The 19,955-nt window shown below is 40.6% G+C and overlaps 1 protein-coding gene across 4 annotated transcripts in view; it reads right to left on the bottom strand.

Moving 5' to 3' along the window:
* Nucleotides 1–19,955, bottom strand: part of dlgap4b (discs, large (Drosophila) homolog-associated protein 4b) — a 98,020-nt gene that overhangs the window by 29,251 nt on the left and 48,814 nt on the right. For all 4 annotated transcript variants that reach the window (XM_046384322.1, XM_046384319.1, XM_046384321.1 and 1 more), the window contains exon 3: nt 7,071–7,119. The gene's annotated coding sequence lies outside the window, so the exon portion shown is untranslated. The remainder of the gene's footprint in view (nt 1–7,070; nt 7,120–19,955) is intronic.

The following is a 19,955-nucleotide window of genomic DNA, read 5'->3' as shown; positions in this document are numbered from 1 at the left end:
AATACGAGCGCTTGAAAAATTTGAATTTGCTTAGCTGCGTTTTAAGTTGGGAGGCCTTGTTCGAGCGAGAAGTAATTGAATAATTTGTCAGTCACCGAATGCCTCTGAGTGTTTGTGAGTGAAGATGCAAACACTCACTTGTATGTATGTGTGTCGCGTAATTAATAATAAATGGTGTGTAACGTGTGTGCATATGTGTGTGTGTGTGTGTGTGAAGCTGGCTAACCTTGTCCTAATTACACTCTATCTGTTCCATCAGTGCTGTGCTCTGGCCTATTTTCACAGCTATAAATTTACCACTCTCCCCTCTGTTGTGATAGATGACCCACTCGTTTTAGCCCATCTCTGAAGACTGTAAGCCAGAAAGCAAGTCAGTGAGAGACGGCGGCACCACCTCACTGCTTATGATGGCCGATGGAACTTTCCATGTCCTCAAAACCACTTCTTCGTGTTAAATCTGTTGATTAAAAGGGTGTGTGTGTGTGTGTGTGATGTTTTTGTTTTTCAGGATGAGGAAAGCCTTGTGCCCAAAAAACTCCATCTGGAGATCTCTGGAGTGTTTTGAGCATTTTACATATAAGAGAGCAGTTCTTCTTCGCACAGATTATTCATGAATTTGTAGTCCTGATTATCATAAAGTCTTAGCAGCGGGCAGAGACGTGTTGAATTTTTGACACAGTTTTGTAGTTGCTATTCTGACACTGTTGACGAGCTCTAAGTTTCCCAAAAGGGGAGAACGACAGTCAATAAAACATTACATTTTTATTTGGTTCAGGTCTGTAAACACACTACTCGTTTAACTACAGCTACTCATCAGTCTGAAACAATTCATCCGTATAAACTGGAGCTGCTGTGGATTTGAAAATAAAAACAAAGGATAGTGAAAACATGTAATCCTAAAGCCATATTATGATATAAAATGTAGCTTAGTCTTTTGACCTTCACCTCTAATCTGTGCAGCAGCAGTTATCATGGCCATGTTCCAACATAAATCATCCACTCCCTCCCTTCGACCTTGTCGATGTCCCTCTGTGGTTCTTTTAAGAAATCCCCAAGCAAAACAATTCATTAAATGGACTAGAAAGTATAACTCTATTGAACAACTTCCCTTCTTATCAATCAGCCATGGCTGTTATACCTGATTGAGTCTGATTGAATACTTACATGCCTGCATGCCCATTTTGATAAATGACCCCTTTATAGTTTGACTCCAGCAGGAGAGAGACAGCGGACAAAGTCCAGCACGAATACATTTTAAAGGTCAGAGGAAGTTAATATGAGGCTTCAGCAGTCTGAGATAATCAAATCAAGCAGGTATCTTTCAAAGTTACTGTCTCATGAGTATGAAATTCCCAGGGTTTCCTTGCTGAGCGGCAGGAGAGACATTACCACAGAGAATTTTATTCTAAAAAGACTGTAACTTCAGAAGATGCCAATTTGCACAAAATGTGAATACGTGAATGTCATCTTTTACACTGAAACTGTTCAAGGAATGAATAGTACGAACAGGACTGATTTGAGCAACCAATAAGTTCTCCTATGTTCTTACTTGCATGTTAGTACTGTATTTTCTTTATTTAAATTGAAAGAAATCTTTTAAGTATTAAATCTGCACGAAGCAGGAGTAGTGACCAAGCTTCTTGCACCACATTTGAAAAGATCCAACACAAACCTCATAATACAACCAATCTGAAGCCAGTTTGATGGCGAATACATGGCGGCCAGACGTGACCTCGTGCTACTTTATCTGAAAGTGCATTTTTATATTTAGGAATAGCACAGAGATGGGCGTCTTTCACTGGGAAGCACAGAGGGAGGAGAGGGTTTTGGGTGACAGCTGCGGCCTCTATCTCTAGATTCAGGGCAAATCAGAAGGACTAATGCAAACAGACATGTGCATGCACGCACACACACACACAAGCAGATTTTTATGAATGCACATATATTAAGAGGATTGAAAAGACACCATTCACACACACATACGCACAACATCTCCCACACACAATATAAGTATCCACTTCAAAGGCTAAAACTATAAGTCTCAGCTTTTCTTTGATATCAAACTTTCACTTCGAGTCAAAGCAGTCTATCTCTAATAGTATGCTATGGTAAACAACGTATACATCAATGAGCATTAATGCTTGAAGTTCAAGTCAGCACAAAGTCACTCTTTCATGTTTCTGCACATCTAGAATTGAGGTCAGGGTGCACGACATAATTAAGTGGCAACAGGAGGTTTGAAGTTTTTTATGAGTTAACTTTTATAAGACCCCAAAGCATTAATGAAAGCTCTAAAATCTTATTCCTAAAATTCAGCGAGTGAGATCCTGTGCTGCTGTGTCTGTGAGCTGCAGCATTACATGTCTGCGAGCTGTGAGCAGTCACCCACAACCGCAGCACAGCTATAAATCCCACCAGGATAAGCCTTAAACCGCACCCACTTCGAAAGGCATTCGGCCTGACACACAATAGCCACTGTTCAGTCTAACGTGTCCACACAGCCTTCACTCCCACAGGGGAAGCAGCGGTGCAATGAGACTCCCTGCTGTGAAAAGGAAAAGGTGAAAAGTCACTTCCTGTGGAGACGTGACGGGTAGGAAGTGGACAGCGGTCCCCTTTAGATGCCAAGTGGGTCAACCCTGCATTCCTGCCTCAAAATCCCCACATCAGGTCACAATAATACTGTAATGGCCGTCTGTCAACCCATCAGCCTGGCAATAGGACGGGGATGAGTCGTTGCCATGACAACAGTCACAAAGCCTGGAGGACGGGCAGAGATGCTATGTACGTATAGACAGAGAGCTGACATTTAGGAGACGTGAGCTACGGCCGGCAGACTGTACAGCTGTTGTGCAAAGCCACACGGCTGCATTAGACTCCGTGTGGCTTTCATGTGCCACAAAAGTCCAACTGAGGCTGATGGGACTGTCATTAGTTTTGCTCGTACTGTGGTAAAAATCCATGGTATTTGAGAGGGGATGAATTTCTACACAAAATGTCATGACAATCCATGCAATATTCCCACAGTTATTTCAGGTGAACTTTGCCATCTTTAGAGCCACGCTGCCAGCATGGCCAGAATTCACCCTCATGCACCGTCCACTTGTTACAGTCGTGCAGCCTTTGACACCAACCCAGACACCATTAAAAAAAAAAAAAACAAAAAACTTTGACTGTTGTTATTTTATTCAGCGTCATGGAACAAATTTCAAATCTATCACAATCTTCTCCTTAGTTTCTATGTTCAGACAATCATTTGACATTTAAGCTTTAACATAACCTCACTGCCCTGGGAATGCTTTGATATGTGTGAATGCCCCTTTCAAATAAAGCAGAACATTTAAGATAGCTTAATCTGATGTGTAGAACCACTGACTGTAAATTTACGTGGTCATAACGCGAGATCAAATATTGTGACCATCTTCACTAATCTCCATTAATTTTCTTTGCATACTCTCAAAAGAGCCTAAACACAAGTCCTCTTGTTTCTGTTTGGGAAGATAAAATGTCCCACGGCTGAGATTTTACTCAACACAACAGAATTTTGATTTGAACCAATTTTATAAAGTGGAGGCTGTTTTACTACATCATAATCAACTGGCTCCCATGAGGTTTCCTTCCCACTGCGGTTTGAATCTCACCACTGAGGCTCATTACTGCGTTAAACTGCACTGAGGCAGGTAATGTGGATCTTTGCTGATAGGATTTCTGAGTCAGAGAGCACATTGACCTTGACACAGTAACATGGAGTGACATTAATTAATTTCTTACATCGCCGTGTGATTGGCTTGTGTGCGCTTTACGAGCGAGTTCATCCCGGTATATTAGAAAGTAACCATTTAACAAATGTTTTCTCTGCTGTGACTCATCTAAAAATACAGAGATTTCAGAGGTAACAGCACATCTCATCTCTGGGGACAACCAGCGACTCGACTTTGGTTTGCAGGCATCATGCAGAACAAAAGGTAGGCAGACGGGTAGAAAGGTAGCTGGTTGAATCATGCCACATTTAAATCTGTTTGTGTGCATCAAATTAAAAGCAGCAGAAAATGACATGAAATAATTCTGTGTTCCTCGGATGTGATATCCAGGTTATGTGTGGGGACAATAAGAGGACTTTTACGCAGTCATAGTCAGAGTGGAAAGTGTTTCCAAGCCTGCTCCTTGCTGTCCGTGCACATAAGAGGCTTTTTAATAGTACAGGATGAGCACTTTATAATGCAAGTGCTTTACAAGAGAGGAGACAAGGAGTGAAGAGACAAAAGAAGTTTTACACTCTGATTCAGGGAAATTGCCACAGTCTCCTTGCCTCTGTGACAGCTGGGAGAGAGTAATGCATCAATCACAGTTGTCCTTTGCAGCTCCGCTCTCCTCCCTACATTCTCATTCACAGAGCGAGCTGAGCTTTGATCATGGTGTTTCAATATTGTGGCTGTATCCCTCCTGTCTTTCCTCTGCAAAGCTATCATTGATCTGATTATCCCCTGGCAAATGCTGCATGTCTCACTTTGACCTAAAAAGGAAAGCACAAATTAATCCACCACAAAGGAGGTTGTGTGGTTAATTTGTTATCAAGCGACAGCGCACCTTTTGTGCGCAGTTACTGTACAAAAGCTGGTGTCAAATGCAACCTCCAGATCCAATTCTAACACCTCTAGCATGGCCTATTGTGAGTGTGATGTCAGCTACACCCTCTCATCCTCTATCCCTGGGAGACTCCCATCAGGGGCCTTATGGGAAGGATGGAGAGGAGTCCTATGATTGGAGCTTCCTGTTATCTCCTTGCAGCAGCAACACATCTGGCAGGATCCCTGTTTCTGCAGATAGGAGTGCACGTGTGTGGGTCTGCTGAGGCGTACATGGGCCTGAGAATGTGAATGTCAGGAGCTACATTTGTATTTGAATGCATGTCTCAGGGTGCATGTGTGTGCATGTGAAATAGGAAGTGTGGATGTAAATATTTGGGAGAAGCTACAAAGCTAGAAAGTTGTGTGTGAAGGAACAAAGGACGGTGGCTTGACACGGATATGTGGACGGGTGTTAGATGGATTTGGATATTGGGTAGATCCTTTGTGGCGCTCGCTAACATTTGGCAGTTCTCAGACTCTAACAAACATACCATTCATTCCTTCCATGACAAACATTGTCATTGTAATCTAAAATTCTCAACTCATTTCTGCGTATGATCCAGTATTATAAATCTTTAGTTTTTTTAGTCTGCCATTTTTATAAGCATATTGCCACCTCTTCCCTTTACAAAAAACACTTTGAAAAAGTCAGATTAGTGCATTAGAATAAAGAAAAAATTAATTCAATTAATTACAAAATACCCGAGGCAAGTACATTTACAGTTGAAACAAGCTGAAATATTTTTTATACACTTGCAGATTTTCCAAAATTTGTTCAAAGCGAAGGCTTTAAAGCTCCACAAATCTATAATTTTGCATTACAAACTGGCTGCTCATAACGATGAAAACACATATCATCATCACCCACTTCTGCAATCCTCAGTTTTAAATAAGATTTTAGCATTCAGGTCATTATTTCGGTTTTACAGCCTGCAACTTAACTGTTTTGGTTCAGTCTCAAACTTTCATTAATTTCATTTTCAGTTGCTGAAAAGAGCTCTTGACCACTGGTCATTTTGGGGTTACACAGATATCATGATCATAATCACAAATCATAAAAATGCATCTAACAAGAAAATAAGGGGCTATTTTATGCTCTACATCACATAAATCTACATTATTTGGAATTCAGTTGGTGGTGGAATAGATTAAATAATATTCAGTGGATCCGACATTTTTTTCTTATTCTGCAGGAAGCTTACACTCATAGATGTCCTAAGCTACAGATTACTGCTACTGTTCAGTATAAACCTTACCATCCTAAAAGCAAGTTCTACCGAATCTAACTTATACATGGTTCATACATACATACTTATAAGATCTTTTCCACAGCAGATATAAATAGAAAAATAATTTGAAATCACGCTAAAATCAAATAAATCAAATCTGAAAAATCCTGTGCTTGCTCGGAAATAAACCGAGATTTACCCTTTGCAGGTTGTCTCGGTTCAGTTGTTTGGTCTTCAGCAGGGTTTGATTGACAGGTATGAAAGCATGGGTATGTTAATCCATCCCAATAAGTCCAGGCCATGGTGACAACAGCCACCCTCTAAATCCACGGTTGCAAAACAGCAGACAGATAAAGCTGATACAAAATGGTGTATTTCCCAAAGGAGGTGGTGGAGACTTAACCCGAGGGACTGTGAATATTGGACTTGTATTGATGTTTGATTATACTGATGTAGATCACACTCACACACCATATCGAACGTATAAATTTAAATTGAAAATAATGAATGTTTTTGCACCGAATTTGTTCTCTGGGCTAGAGTTTAACATAAACACAAATTTACTTTAAAGAAATGCATTATAAAACACTGGTTGTTCCTAACATCCCACAATTTTATCCACACTGATTCTCTGAAAGCTGCAGCTTCTTATCTTTACTGTAGATAGATAGATAGATAGATAGATAGATAGATAGATAGATAGATAGATAGATAGATACTTTATTGATCCCGAAGGAAATTCAAGGCAGCAACGAATGGCTTATACTGTCTCAAGAACTGCTTGAAGGCTACTACACCAGCTTCTAAAACCCGTTGAAAAGTCTCACATCCTCATCCCTTCCTGGCAGTGCCTTAAGCCTTCCTTGTGCTTGGGATGACAAATTAAAACAAGAGGTGGCAACTCTGCAGTTTAATAGCCTACTGGAGAAAGGGTTGTGTTTGAAATTTGAATTTCACTCGCTTGTCCTGCACTGAGTCATCCTTTGATGTCCCATCAGTGTATTTGGAGGGAATAACAATTAACTCCTAATAAATGAAGTCAGCAGTGAATCCTGTCTCTGATGGTTAGTGGGGGCAGTTAAAGGTTAGGGGTCCAAGGCTACAGCCCTGTGCATGCATGAGTGTTTGCGTACTCAATTACACCTTTCAGTCAATTCAATTATTTTAAAAGCAACATTACCAGCTGAGTGCTGAGGTCAGACAAAGGACTTACATTGGCAGCCCATTTCTCAGCGGCCTCGGTCTGAGTAGGAGGACGTTTCCTGAAAGAGATACGAGCAAAACTGTGTCAGTGTTTATGTGTGTTACGAACCCGTACAACCGTGTCATGCTTTGCTTGTTAACCGACAAGAAAACCTGAGCATATTTTGCTACACCAACTCAGAGAAAGACAGACAGACACACAAACACACGCACACACTCACGCAGAGCTGAGGATAAGGCTTTGTCATGCAGCATTGCGAATTGGGTTAAAATAATCTGATTGAGAACCAGCGCTTGAGGGTTACTTGTGTTCAGGCTCAGGCCAGCAAAGTATCAGCCAGCAGCTCCACCTTGTTGTCAACTTCACTCCTCTCTGCCCTACTTTCTCTCTCTTCTCCTCCTCCTCTCCCACACCTTGGAGGGTAGTACAAAGACAGCAATTCGCTTTAGCACATTTCAATCACGCCAGTCTCCCACTCATCCATATTCCATTCGCTTTTATAACAGTTGCAGTGTTACAGGAGCTATGAAAATGTTGGCTCTTTTCCCCTTTGCAGAGGTTGTACACTTACCATGTGTCCTGTCAGAAAACACTACAGAGTCCACGCTGAAGAGTTTGATCAGCACTCGGACACAAAATTGTGTATTTTGCACTGGTGTGCATTTGAACATCTACAGTACACACGTGTGTGTGTGAAAGTGTATGTATGCTTAAGTTGATTATACTTATTTCCTGATTTCTGTATTAGGTATATACTACAACCCTCTCAAACACACTTAAAGCACTGTCTCTATTTTCTTTTTATCATTTCCACTCTCAGAGAAGGATTTCAAGCTTCTCAGCACCAGCCACAAAGACGTGTACTTTTACAGGTGTCATCTAGAATCCGTGGGAGAACGAGTCTCTTAAGGTCATGTAGCAAACTGCATCTCGGCTATCTTATTTTGCATTGTAGATTCCTCTTTTCCTCATCAATTCTGAAAGTAGACGCCTTTGTCAGTCCCACAAGCACTCAAACATACAGTGTGTAGAAAGGTATAACCTTGATGTTAATATTCAAATGCTGCTGTGTTCAGTGTTTCATGCCGTTGTTTTATTCCCTCACATGTATCCAACTCACAGCATGAAAACTGTTGGATCTTCTCTTTGATATTTTGGGCATTCATCTCTTGATAGGTTTTGATGGCATACAAAGATATTCAAGAGAGTGGATGGCACATAAACAACCAGTATTCAAAAGAACACATCAGTATCCACATAGGAACCTGTCCCTGTTTTTTAAATGTGCATGATATACAGACAAATATCCAATATCCATGAGGTACAGGTAGGTACACACATCTTCCTCAGTTCATCTTGAACAAACACAGTAGGGACCTGGGATTGTCTCAAACTCTGAATGCCCAACTTCAATAAAATGAATATCACTTCCTCTAATATTTAAACAAGCATTATTCATAGTATGGTAATTGTACTGCACTTACATATCACTTTTTCATAAGCAGTATCTTGCTCAAGGACCCTTCAACATGTAGACAAGAGGAGTTGAATATCAAACCTGTGACCAGTGGATGACCTGTGAACCTCCTCTCAAACCTTTTAGGGATGAGGATCAACAAACTCATATAACTGAAATACACTATATACAGTAAAACAGCTAAAGGTACACTATAGGGAAAAAAGTATTGGGACACCTGACCATTACAACAACAGGGACTTTAATGACATTGCATTCTAAATACACAGACAGCTTTGCAGCTATAACACCTTCCACAATTCTGTAAAGGTTTTCACAAGATTTTGGAGTGTTTCTGTTGGAATATTTGCCCATTCATGCAGTAAAGCATTTGTGAGTTCAGACACTGATGCTGGACCAAAAGGTCTGGCTCACAATTTCCGTTCCAGCTCATTCCAAAAGTGTCGGATGGGGTTGAGGTCAGGACTCTGTGTGGGCCAGTCAAGTTCTTCCACACCAAACTCATCCAACCGTGTCTTCATGGACTTTGCTTTGTGCACTGGGGCACAGTCATGCTGGAATAGAAAAAGGCCTTCACCAAACTGCTGCCACAAAGTCTGAAGCATAACATTGTCCAAAATGTCTTGGTATGCTGAAGCATTAAGATTTCCCTTCACTGCAAGTAAGGGGCCAAGTCAACCCCTGAAAAACAAAACCTTATAGAGGTGTGTCTGAATACTTTTGTCTATATGTTGTGTTTAAACAGGGAAAAGGCATAAGTCTTGTTTTCCTGCATGGCATGCTTGACCTGACTCGACTCACTTTTGGTACCAGGTGCTTTTCTCAAAATTTATTTTTAAACCACAGATGGTACCTTTTCTATGGCTAATAACACGCTAGTGGTGCCTCTTGTCATCATCTGAAATCCAACTGGCTATTCCAGGTGGTTTGTGGATTGCATGTTAAAAAGAGCAGCCATTAAAGCAAAAGCCTGAAAATGCTAAGCTGTTCCCCTGGTTGACTTTAATAACATGATACTGATACTGCAGGAGGCTCCACAGTAGCTTTAGCGGTCCAGGAAATACAAAATGTAATGTTCATCGGCCTGACGACTGAGCGCCAAAACATCCAAAACTATTGTAAAATCTGTAAAATCAGTTTCACCACTATGGTTAGCCTTGATGTCCTGGACAGAGTTTACAAACACAAAACTCAAATGTGCTGTGACCTTTAGCAATAAATGCCAAAAACATTACACACAGACAAACACACACCTCTTAACAGTGTTGAAGGTTAGCTTCAAGAGGAGGAATGACAAGAACAAGAACACAGCCACCTCCTGCTAACCATCATCAATATGACTCACACTGTACACAGACAACAAAAGTGATTTTAAAGTTAACGTTGGACCCCTCAGTGACTGTAAACATTCACTTTCTCCATGTACAGCCAAAGCTACACCGGGAATCCATTAGAATTCCTTACACTTCCCGGGAGAGGAGAAACACACACATTTTAAGCTCATTCATAAACCACAGATGAACTTGAATCCAAGACAAACGAAGGGCACTTTACAGAGTTTTGGGGATTGAATAGGGAATGAGATTCATGCCAAACCCACTCTTCTCTCACTTCATCGCTCACTGCAGATTCGAAGGACTGATGTCAAACTGCACTTCACTGCACCAAGTTTGTTGGGGCAGAGTAAGATAAATTAGAAATGAGATTGGGAAACAGATTGAAGCATCAGACCAGAGGGATCTGCTGCTTGGGTTCTTCATTTAGGGAATGCATTATAAATGTCTGTTCACTGGCTGTGGAAAATCTCTCTCTCTGATGGAAATTGGCCTCAATTGAGAAACAATTACATTAGATTAGATGGTTCAGATTCTGGAGCTAAATTGAGTGCACCGATGATTGAGGATTACTTTTTACCACAGCAGATGTCTTGCAGCAGGGAATATATTTATTTGGCATACCTCGCTGCAAAATATATTTGAACAAATGAACGTTGATGAAACTCAACTTTGGAGATCCCCTGGTGTGATCTTGAGGTTGACATTTGTGATTAGAAATAAAATTTCTTGACAACGATTGCATCAATTATCATCAAACTGTGATCAGGCGAAACTTTAAGTTTTGATGTATGTGTTATAATCAAAACAGGACATGCTCTGCAATCTGATTTATGACTAAATGCTTGCAAACCTAATGATGCTCACGCCAGCCTCACCTGCACTTAGCATTTGGTCCTATAGCAAATGTTAGCATACTAAGATGATGAACACAGTCAGCATTATACCTGCCGAGATACCCATGTTCACACGATCATTGTTGGCGTGTTGGGATGCTGGTGTTAACATTTAGCATGCTAAAAAGAGCAACCATTAAGGCAAATGTTAATATGAAAAGGAAATCAGCTGGCTAATAGAGATTCAGTATGAACCTAAAATGAAACCAAGAGACAGTGTGATGGCTTGAAAATGTTAAGCTAATCCCCTTGTTGGCTTTAATAACATGATACTGCAGCAGCTTCAGTGGTTCAAGAAATACAAAATGTGGTGTTTCTTGGTCCGACCATTCAGAACCAGAACATCCATAAACATTGTGGTTTTAAATAAAGTTTCTGGACTATTGGATACTATACTACTACTATACTGCTACTATTTCATGTAGTGTCATCATCAAATCAGAAAGGGCCCAGCACTTTGACTTATGGCACCACTGGGCCAAAGCTTCACAAACACAATAGCACAGCTGTAGACTCTTTGTTTTTTGATTCCTGTCATTTCTTTCAAAGCAGGTCTACTGATTGTAGGCCTCTGTAATAAGTTAGCCACACCCCCTGAGGAATATAGACTCAAGACTGACTACTGGGTCCAGAAGAACCTGACCTTGAGTTACAAGTGTGTGATGTGCGCAGGGGATGGAGGGTTGAGACCTGGTGTACAGGTTAAATGCAGATTAGTGTTTCACTTCTCTCATTAAACACATCTGGTCAGGTGTTTGTCAGTGCAACAGTCTGAGGTTGATCTGAGTTCCACTCAGTCACTTAGTTTTTGAAAACTGGGACTATAGATCTTAGTGTTTTCTGTGTTTTACTGAAAACACAACATGCAGCTACTGGTTAAAGAGTTACAACTGAATATATAAAGAAATACTTTGTTGTTTTAACAATACATGCTGTCCCCATGAGCCTTTGTTCCTTAGCTTTAATAAGCTGATGGCTGCTCATTATCTTAACCTCACAGGAGTTTAAGTAATTAAAAAAAAAGTGCATTTATTTATCTGACTAAAGTTTTCTAAGTTAGCTTTTGGCCAGATACTTTGGTACTGAAGAAGTTAAAGTGATTACTACTTTCCTCCTGCATGTAATTGTGTTGTGAGGTAACAATTTAGATTAAGCATTTGGTCCACATAACAATACAATGCAAGGTGGTATTACAATAATACCGTGTTATGTCTCACCCTTCTTTTCTGGACTAATTTAAAAAATGCAGGGATGAAAGCCAAAGTTGTGGAAGTAATTGGTTTTAAATCAAACAATCACTTGTCATCACTGCTCAGCCATGAAATAACATTACTGCAGGACCAGAAGGTCACTATGCCCAGGTCCATTACCAAGCAAACATTGATTATTCTAAGCAGTATGTAAATTGTGCACACAGTTCACATAAATGTTGTAGGAACTATATTGAGTGGAGAGGAAAAAGCTGGTGCGAATGCCAAAAGACATGAGAGCTCTCTGAAAATCTGTTGGGCCATTTCACGAAGATGAGGATGAGAACTTCTCCTGCTTGTACAATTTGCAGCATTCAGTGAGCAGATGGGAGGCAACTTGAGTGTGACTGGAAATGAATCCCACAAGTGAAACAGTGTGACAACGCTTTTGGAAAGGATCACACGCTTGTTCCAAAAATCTCTGCAAGTTATAATTACACTAATGACTCAGTATCTGGCAGCGCATTTAACTACTGGATAAATGTGGTTACTAAGTTGCGACTGTGTGTGTATGAGAGAGAGAGGGAGAGAGAGAGAGAGAGAGAGAGAGAGAGAGAGAGGTGTATATATGACAACAAAACATGTGCCAAAATTATATTCATTTATTAATGTTTCATAATGTAAAAATACTCCTTGTGAATACTACTGTATAAGTTTTGGTAGTATCAGTTTGCTACCCGTAACTTTTGTCATTTCACAAAGAGGAATCATTTCAATCAACAGATTGTCACAAGATGTCATGAGAATTTGCTGCTGAGGTCCTGCAAAGTTTTTTGTGTCTTTCAGAGGAAAGATTCAGAATTGTTAAGTGGAATTGTCTCTTTTATGCTCTTAATCATCCAGGATATTGTTTGAAGAATACAGTCTGGATGACACTGAGACAGTAAATCTCATTGATGAGCTATATTCCAAAATTTTAAAAAACACTCTCTCTTGCTCTGCAACAACAAGTGTGATAGATCTTGGGAGCATGAATTGTGGTTTTTCAAAGATTTAAATCCTGTTTGGCCCTGGACCAGGACACATCGCACTTTCTCGGTGATGTGATCTTGGCAGTCGGGTGCTTGTTCTTAATGTCGTACAGCATAGAGCGAGCACTACTACTGAAGAGGAGCATCGCACAGATTTCATTTGAATTCATTGCCTTTCCGGAGGAAATGTCCCCACACTGAGCTTTGAATTGTATGCTTCAGTTTTATTTATTTATTTATTTATTTTACCTCAGACTGATGGCAAAAGCCATTTAGCGGAGTATGTGTGTGTATGCAAATGAACCCATAGCCCGACATGTAACTGATCAAAAGCAACCGTTAAATGTCCCTCTCTAAATTTTCCATGGGCAAAATTAAAGAGTTCTCTAACCTGAACAGAGATACATATGTATGATTCCACGTCCTACTACACTTCAATTAGAGTACAGATCTGCTCTACTCTGCAGCAGAACGTGAAACCTAAAGTGTTTGAAGTGTGTGTTTTCACACTCATTCTCGAACTTCGTCCATGATCTCAGCGAGGGGATGGAGTACAGAGAGAGAAAGTGCTGGCAAAAACAGCCAGCTCAGCCCATCCTTAGGGCTAAAAAGTCACACACAAGAATAAGTTCAAAATAAAACTCTTTCAGTGGATGCCAAGTTTCTGCCTGAGCCCATCTTTAGAACTTTAATGAGTTTGCACTTTGGTTTCAAAAGTTCTAAATAAACCATTAAGCCTAAAGGGATGCAGTGGCAGTGCTCGACAAAGATCAACTGGTCTATCTCTTCTTCCACCTTACTGCACCTTGGATAAACCCCACACAAACAACTTCTACAAATACAGCATGGATTGTTATTCAGGGATTGGGCTAGGCCTCTTATTTACAGTGGAGGGAAATCTTAATGCTTCAGTATATCAAGACATTTTGGACAATGTTATGCTTCGGACTTTGTGGCAGCAGTTTGGTGAAGGCCCTTTTCTATTCCAGCATAACTGTGCCCCAGTGCACAAAGCAAAGTCCATGAAGACATGGCTGGATGGGTTTGGTGTGGAAGAACTTGACTGGCCCACACAGAGTTCTAACCTCAACCCCATCCAACACTTTCGGGATGAACTGGAACAGATTGTGAACCAGACCTTTTGGTCCAGCATCAGTGCTTGACCTCACAAATGCTCTACTGCATGAATGGGCAAACATTCCCACAGAAACACAAAAACTTGTGAAAAGCCTTCCCAGAAAAGTGGAAGGTGTTATAGCTGCAAAGCTGTCTGTGTATTCAGAATGCAATGTCAATGGTCAGGTGTCCCAATACTTTTGCCTATGTAGTGTAGGAACTCCTATTCCTACACTCTCTATACACTCTTGTTCCTCAGGTTTTTCTAAACTGACAAAATCTGAAAAACAACAGTTATTTTCTCTTTCGTTTCTTTCAGAAGTTAATCACTCGCAGTTTCCTATAGGAAACAGGATTTCATTAAATATTATTTCTTTCACCTTATTTCAAGTTTGCCCATCATATATTTCTCCATTGACCCTGTTTTTATTCAACCATTGTATTTAAACAACTGTAAACCAGAGCGCATAAACCAGACCAACCTGCACTAATCACATTTTAGAAATAAAGAACGGCACAATTCCTAAATTTATAAATATGTTTATCTCGATTGTACTCCCCTATGTCATGGCTAGATTAGCCCTTTGAAAAGTATTTTGGTTACAACTGATATTAAGTGATTGGCAAATAGTTTGTGTGGCTTTCTCTTTTTCAGTCAGATACAGTTTGGCACAATTTAAACTTGTCTTAATGAGGCTAAACACTTTGTGTCTTATCAACTTCTCTCTCAACAGCCAGGTTCTTGAGAAATCTCTGGAGGAAACTGGCTGTTAACAAGAAAGTTGGTTCCTTTTATTTCTGAGAATTAAAAACACACCAATCAGTTAGCCCTAAGAAACCACTTAAAATAAATTAGTCTTGAAACACCAGTCCCGGTGTTATACTCAAGCTCATTCTAAGTGCAAACAACCTACCTACTATTTAGTAAAAGATAAACTACATATGACTCACAGACCGATCGGTCAATATCCAATTCAATTTTATATGAGATGGAATTCAAGTACAAAAATCTTGCAGCATACCGCCCTCAGCTGTACTTGTTATAAGCCAGAGAATCCATATATGTTTCTGCCATGGACGGTCGAGTGGCAGACGGTGTAAATGGAGACGGCTGGTAAAACGCGGACCGACTGTGAACACAGCACGCTTTCTCTGCAGGACCTGGCTCAAGAGAAAGATGCACTACTTCCAGCCAGTATGTGCACATGCACACACTGAGCGTACTGTACATATGCATATGTGCGTGGATACCTTTGTTAACAACGTCACACGCGTGCATGTGAGTGCGCAGACACACACACACATGCACGCACGCACGGGACAAAGAGGCAGACACTCAAGGCAGACAACACCTGTCTCTCTTGTCCCCTCTGTCTCCCTCTGGGGCTACGGCTATTGCACAGAGTTACAAAGTCAAGGAGGAAAGGAAGTGAAATAAAGCCTTATTTTGAATCACCATCACCACACATGCACACACATTCATTCACACACACAAACACAGATGACCAGAGTCTGAGACTTCATTGACAGATGGATTGAGGGAGTTGTGATGGACGGAAGGAAGGATGGAAATAGTGACAGACTGCTTTTAAGTGTCAATAACAACTCATCTCTGACGCTTCCATGTATGAGTGGAAGCTGATGGTAACGAAAGGATCTTTCATTTCACCTTTCTTTCCATGTTGTGACAGTGAAATAATGTGTCTACATCGGTCGATGTATAGCATAGTAGGAGTCGAGTATATGATGCATTTAGACTTTAGTATTATTACTAGTCTATTACTGGTCTATTCATTTAGCCTACAAACAGCACATACACACACTAACACACTACACTAGCCTGGGTGTTTTGACTGGACCACGGAACCGCCCTATCACTTAAGTGAAAATAGCTGAGTATATGTAAAGTCTCATTCGCTAATTAGCATTAAACGCACAGCACAGCTGAGGCTACTAGGAACACTTTGATTGTAATGACGGCACTAGCCACAATGTTGGCTGTAGGCCTGTTCTGAACTCGAGTCAGTGACTACATTATAGCAGGTTACAGCTGCCAGTCAAGCAACGGCACGAGACAAACTCATGTCAGTGAATCTTCCATGGAACAATGTGACCTCTCAGCATGGTTTTTTTAATGGCCATGTGGGTGATGGTTAGTGAGCCTCAGGTTAACAAGAGTTCACATCAAGCAAACCACTGTGTGTGAGCATTGGGTCTTGCTGGTAATGTCAATGTTTGCCATGTTGCAAGGGGACTATGCAATAAAAGCATTACCATAGAGAGTACAATTTTGTTTTATTTTCAACTATATAACAAGGTATGAATAGAATCACATCAGTGAGCCATGACAACAAAAATGCGATATGACACCTCACATTTTCAATTATGCCAACAGGTAGCAGCCATTAAACTGCCATTACTGTTATTAAAGCCGCTGCTGTCTTTATTGCAGGATGGAACCCCAGTGGGAGACACAGATATATGTAAGTGTAACTGAATAAGATGCATTCAATTACAGCCCGTTGAGACCCATAGCATTACCAGTGATGCTATTACCGCTGTCTCGAATGTGGCCGATCGTACTACCAACAACCTGGCTATGGCAGTGATTCTCAATTTTACATCCTGTTTATTGGTTTAGAGCAGCTGCTGACGGCAAAAAGTCGAAACTCATTCCCTCCTTGCCAGTGTGATATTGTTAGCCTTGAACATAGCATCACCGAGGCCCTTTGTGAGTTACAGGCCAGCAGTCTGCCCATTTGAAAAGAGAGAGTAGAGTACAGAAAAAAGTAGGCTGGGGGGATAAAAACCTAACTGAAACAAATGATGTGCTTGCAGCACCTGACTAGACGGCCCAGATTCATGAGAAGCAAAAAGATGGATGAGTGTTGGTGGGGTGGCTTGCACGAGAGGAGGGAATTGGATTTTACAGAGGCAAACAAGATGGATGGATGCAGAACGAGCCACCCTGTCTCCACAGCTAGTGGCTCTGATACCTCAGAGAGGTCGGTGAGAGGTGAGGCCAGCACGTCACATTTAACAGACAGCAAGGAGGGAGGACAGGCGTGCTGGAAAGTAGGACAAGAACAGGCTGGCCTACTGTAAAAGCCCATGTGACAGTCATAGATAAAGAAAGACCACTCACACTGACAGGAGAGTGCTGCATTTACTGAGCCGCAAAAACAGCACGACAGCAGCGCATGTGATTTTAAACTTTCATTAAAGTTGTTTACTTGCTATTTATATTAGCTTGCGGCGATGCATTAGTCACCAGCTATATTACAGGTCTGGGCTAAAACTAAGTATCCTTTTTTCCTTTTCACAATAGCATTGATTTAATGTGGCCTGCTGGTCACATTTTGTAATGGATACTGAGGCCTCAGAGACCAAAGCTGCACACAGGGAGGTCACAGTCTTAAAATATCTAAAATCAAAGCTGCATATATTCACAGTCACTGCAGAAACCTGATGTGTAACAAACTGACATGCAATTAGTCAAACAGCCTCAAGGTTATTAAACTCCCCCAAGACAAGAGGTGTTGCGCCCATTTGACCTGGAAAGCAAAACATAGTTGCTAAATTCACTCTCTGCTGGGTTAAAAAGTCTTTTTTCTTGAACCACCACAATTTAATAAACAATGCAATCCAATTATATTTATCATCCCATTTTCACGGAGATAAAACCAAAGAATAAGCAGCTTCAGCAAACCACTTTAAGTGAGGAAACAGGGACAGAAGGACTTGGAGAGGAATCTAGGTTAAGTAGAAATGGTCTCAATATACTTTTGCTCAGAATAATAGTCTCTAAATGGCCCATGCGTGCCCTGCAGTCTGCTTTGTGTTTTTCCTCCCAGTAAAGAGGAGCATGAAACAGACATCTGGACAGTCTTGGAGCGCTGGCTCAAACATCTGCTCAGCCACAACAAGACTGTGCGTGTGCTACTGTGCAGGTGTTCATTCAACAATACATGCACAGATTTATTCATGTTGGAAATTGACATAATCACATCATTTGACTCAGTTGTTTTGCTGGGAGGCACAAGGAAATGATCAGTAGCTACCATTAGTGAAGACAACTCGATTCATCCATCACCATCTGTAACAAAGCTTAATGCTGGAAGAACCTGAAAAATACATTTCCATAATGGGAAGCAGGCAGAAATATTGATGTTTCAAGTTTTGCTGAGAGCGACACTGTGATTAGAAATGATATGTTTAAAATGCCAAAATGTGAGTAAAATGGTGCAAAGTAATCAGGAAAATTTGCATTGTATTTGTGGAGTTGCTGGATTTGTCTAATGCAATAATTGTGTAGCTTTGATTGGGCTTTGTTGTTCAGTAATCACTGAAGTAGAGTCAGACTGTATGAAGAAGAGAACTGCGCTGCAGCATACAGATGTGCAGGCACTCCTGTAGCTTGTGTAACCATCGGTGTTAACTATGAACACAACAACCTTCGAATCGATTCACTTTGCCTCTGGCACAGTGAGGCGCGTAATGTCACACGTCGCTATGCAGCCCCTTGTTGGCATTTCATCACTGTTCCATCAGAAACCAGCCGTCCACGTGAGTTGTTATGTGAAGATACATTCATTCAAAAAGGAGTTTCAGTAAGTGGACGGCCCTTTGATACCGAGACACTGATGCTTGTTGCCCTTGACACGTGTCAGAGCTTCTGTCAAATATTGATTACTATACTGTATAGGTGATGAATTTTGAAGCTTAAAGCGTCACTGGACCTCGGACAGGATTTGATCCATGGTTATTACAGTTTCATCTGTGATGCCACATATGAGATATTGGCTGGAGAAAAGGCAAATGCTAAGGCTAAAAAATAGATGGTCAAGGCTCAAGTTAAATGGTTACCCATTCTTCTTCTTTTGAGTCATGTCACATATTCAGCAAGACATAATATAATAATAGTAACACAATTCCATTTTTATTTGGTATATGAACTCCTCATCCTTTGTGATGAGTCCTCATTGCCCACACAGAGAACATAAGGTTAGGGTTAACCTTCACTAGCTGACATTAGTGAAGGTTAGCTGTGATAGCTGACATTGAGCTTGTTCCAATGGACCACACCAGCATGAAGTCAGATAAAAGTTTAACTTCAAGCCAGCAAACCTCCCTTACAGATGACTGAAGTTCCTTATTAGTATGTAGTTATGCAAATCACAGTGTCTTTGCCCTTCCCTTAACCCCCCCTCCTCTCCAAGCCAAAATGCTGACAGAGAGTTGAAACTGAAAACCAGCCACACTGGAAAAATACGGACAGAGCAAAAAAAAAAAAAGAGCCGTAAAAACTGACTTGAAGAAAAAGTCAGAAGATTGCAATTAGAAAACATATCAAATGACAAAAATTATTATTATTATTAAATTACAATGAAAATGTCCATATTAATGTCCATATTTTATTTTTCAGTAAAACTTTAATTTATAACATTGCCAGTGCAACTTCTTCAAATAAAAATGTTTCAGTGCCAGTGTTTCCTTTATCAATTCCAAATTTTATTTTTGCTGCCAAAATCCTCTCAGTCACTGTTCTGGCCCCATAAGTCATAAGCTTCACTTGATTATGGCTATTAAAACTTTTATTATATCGTATTGGCAGACATACTGTGACCACTGCAGTTCAATAACAAGAAAAAATGAATATCAGAAAATCACATGAACATACACCATAGTCTGAGAAGCATTATTGTGATTGTGTGCATATCATATTTAAAAGTCTGCAATCAGTGGGTTAATGTGCTGCTGCTTTGTTGATGTTGAATGCTGTTGCCACAAGAATTTCTGCAAACCATCGTGTCACGGTTTCCACTTTCAATGCTGCAAAGCTTCTGATCT

This window comes from Scatophagus argus, chromosome 3 (genome assembly GCF_020382885.2).
Source record: "Scatophagus argus isolate fScaArg1 chromosome 3, fScaArg1.pri, whole genome shotgun sequence".
NCBI lineage: Eukaryota > Metazoa > Chordata > Actinopteri > Scatophagidae > Scatophagus > Scatophagus argus.
The sequence above is the reverse complement of the archived record's forward strand: the minus strand, read 5'-3'. Positions and strand labels throughout refer to the sequence as shown.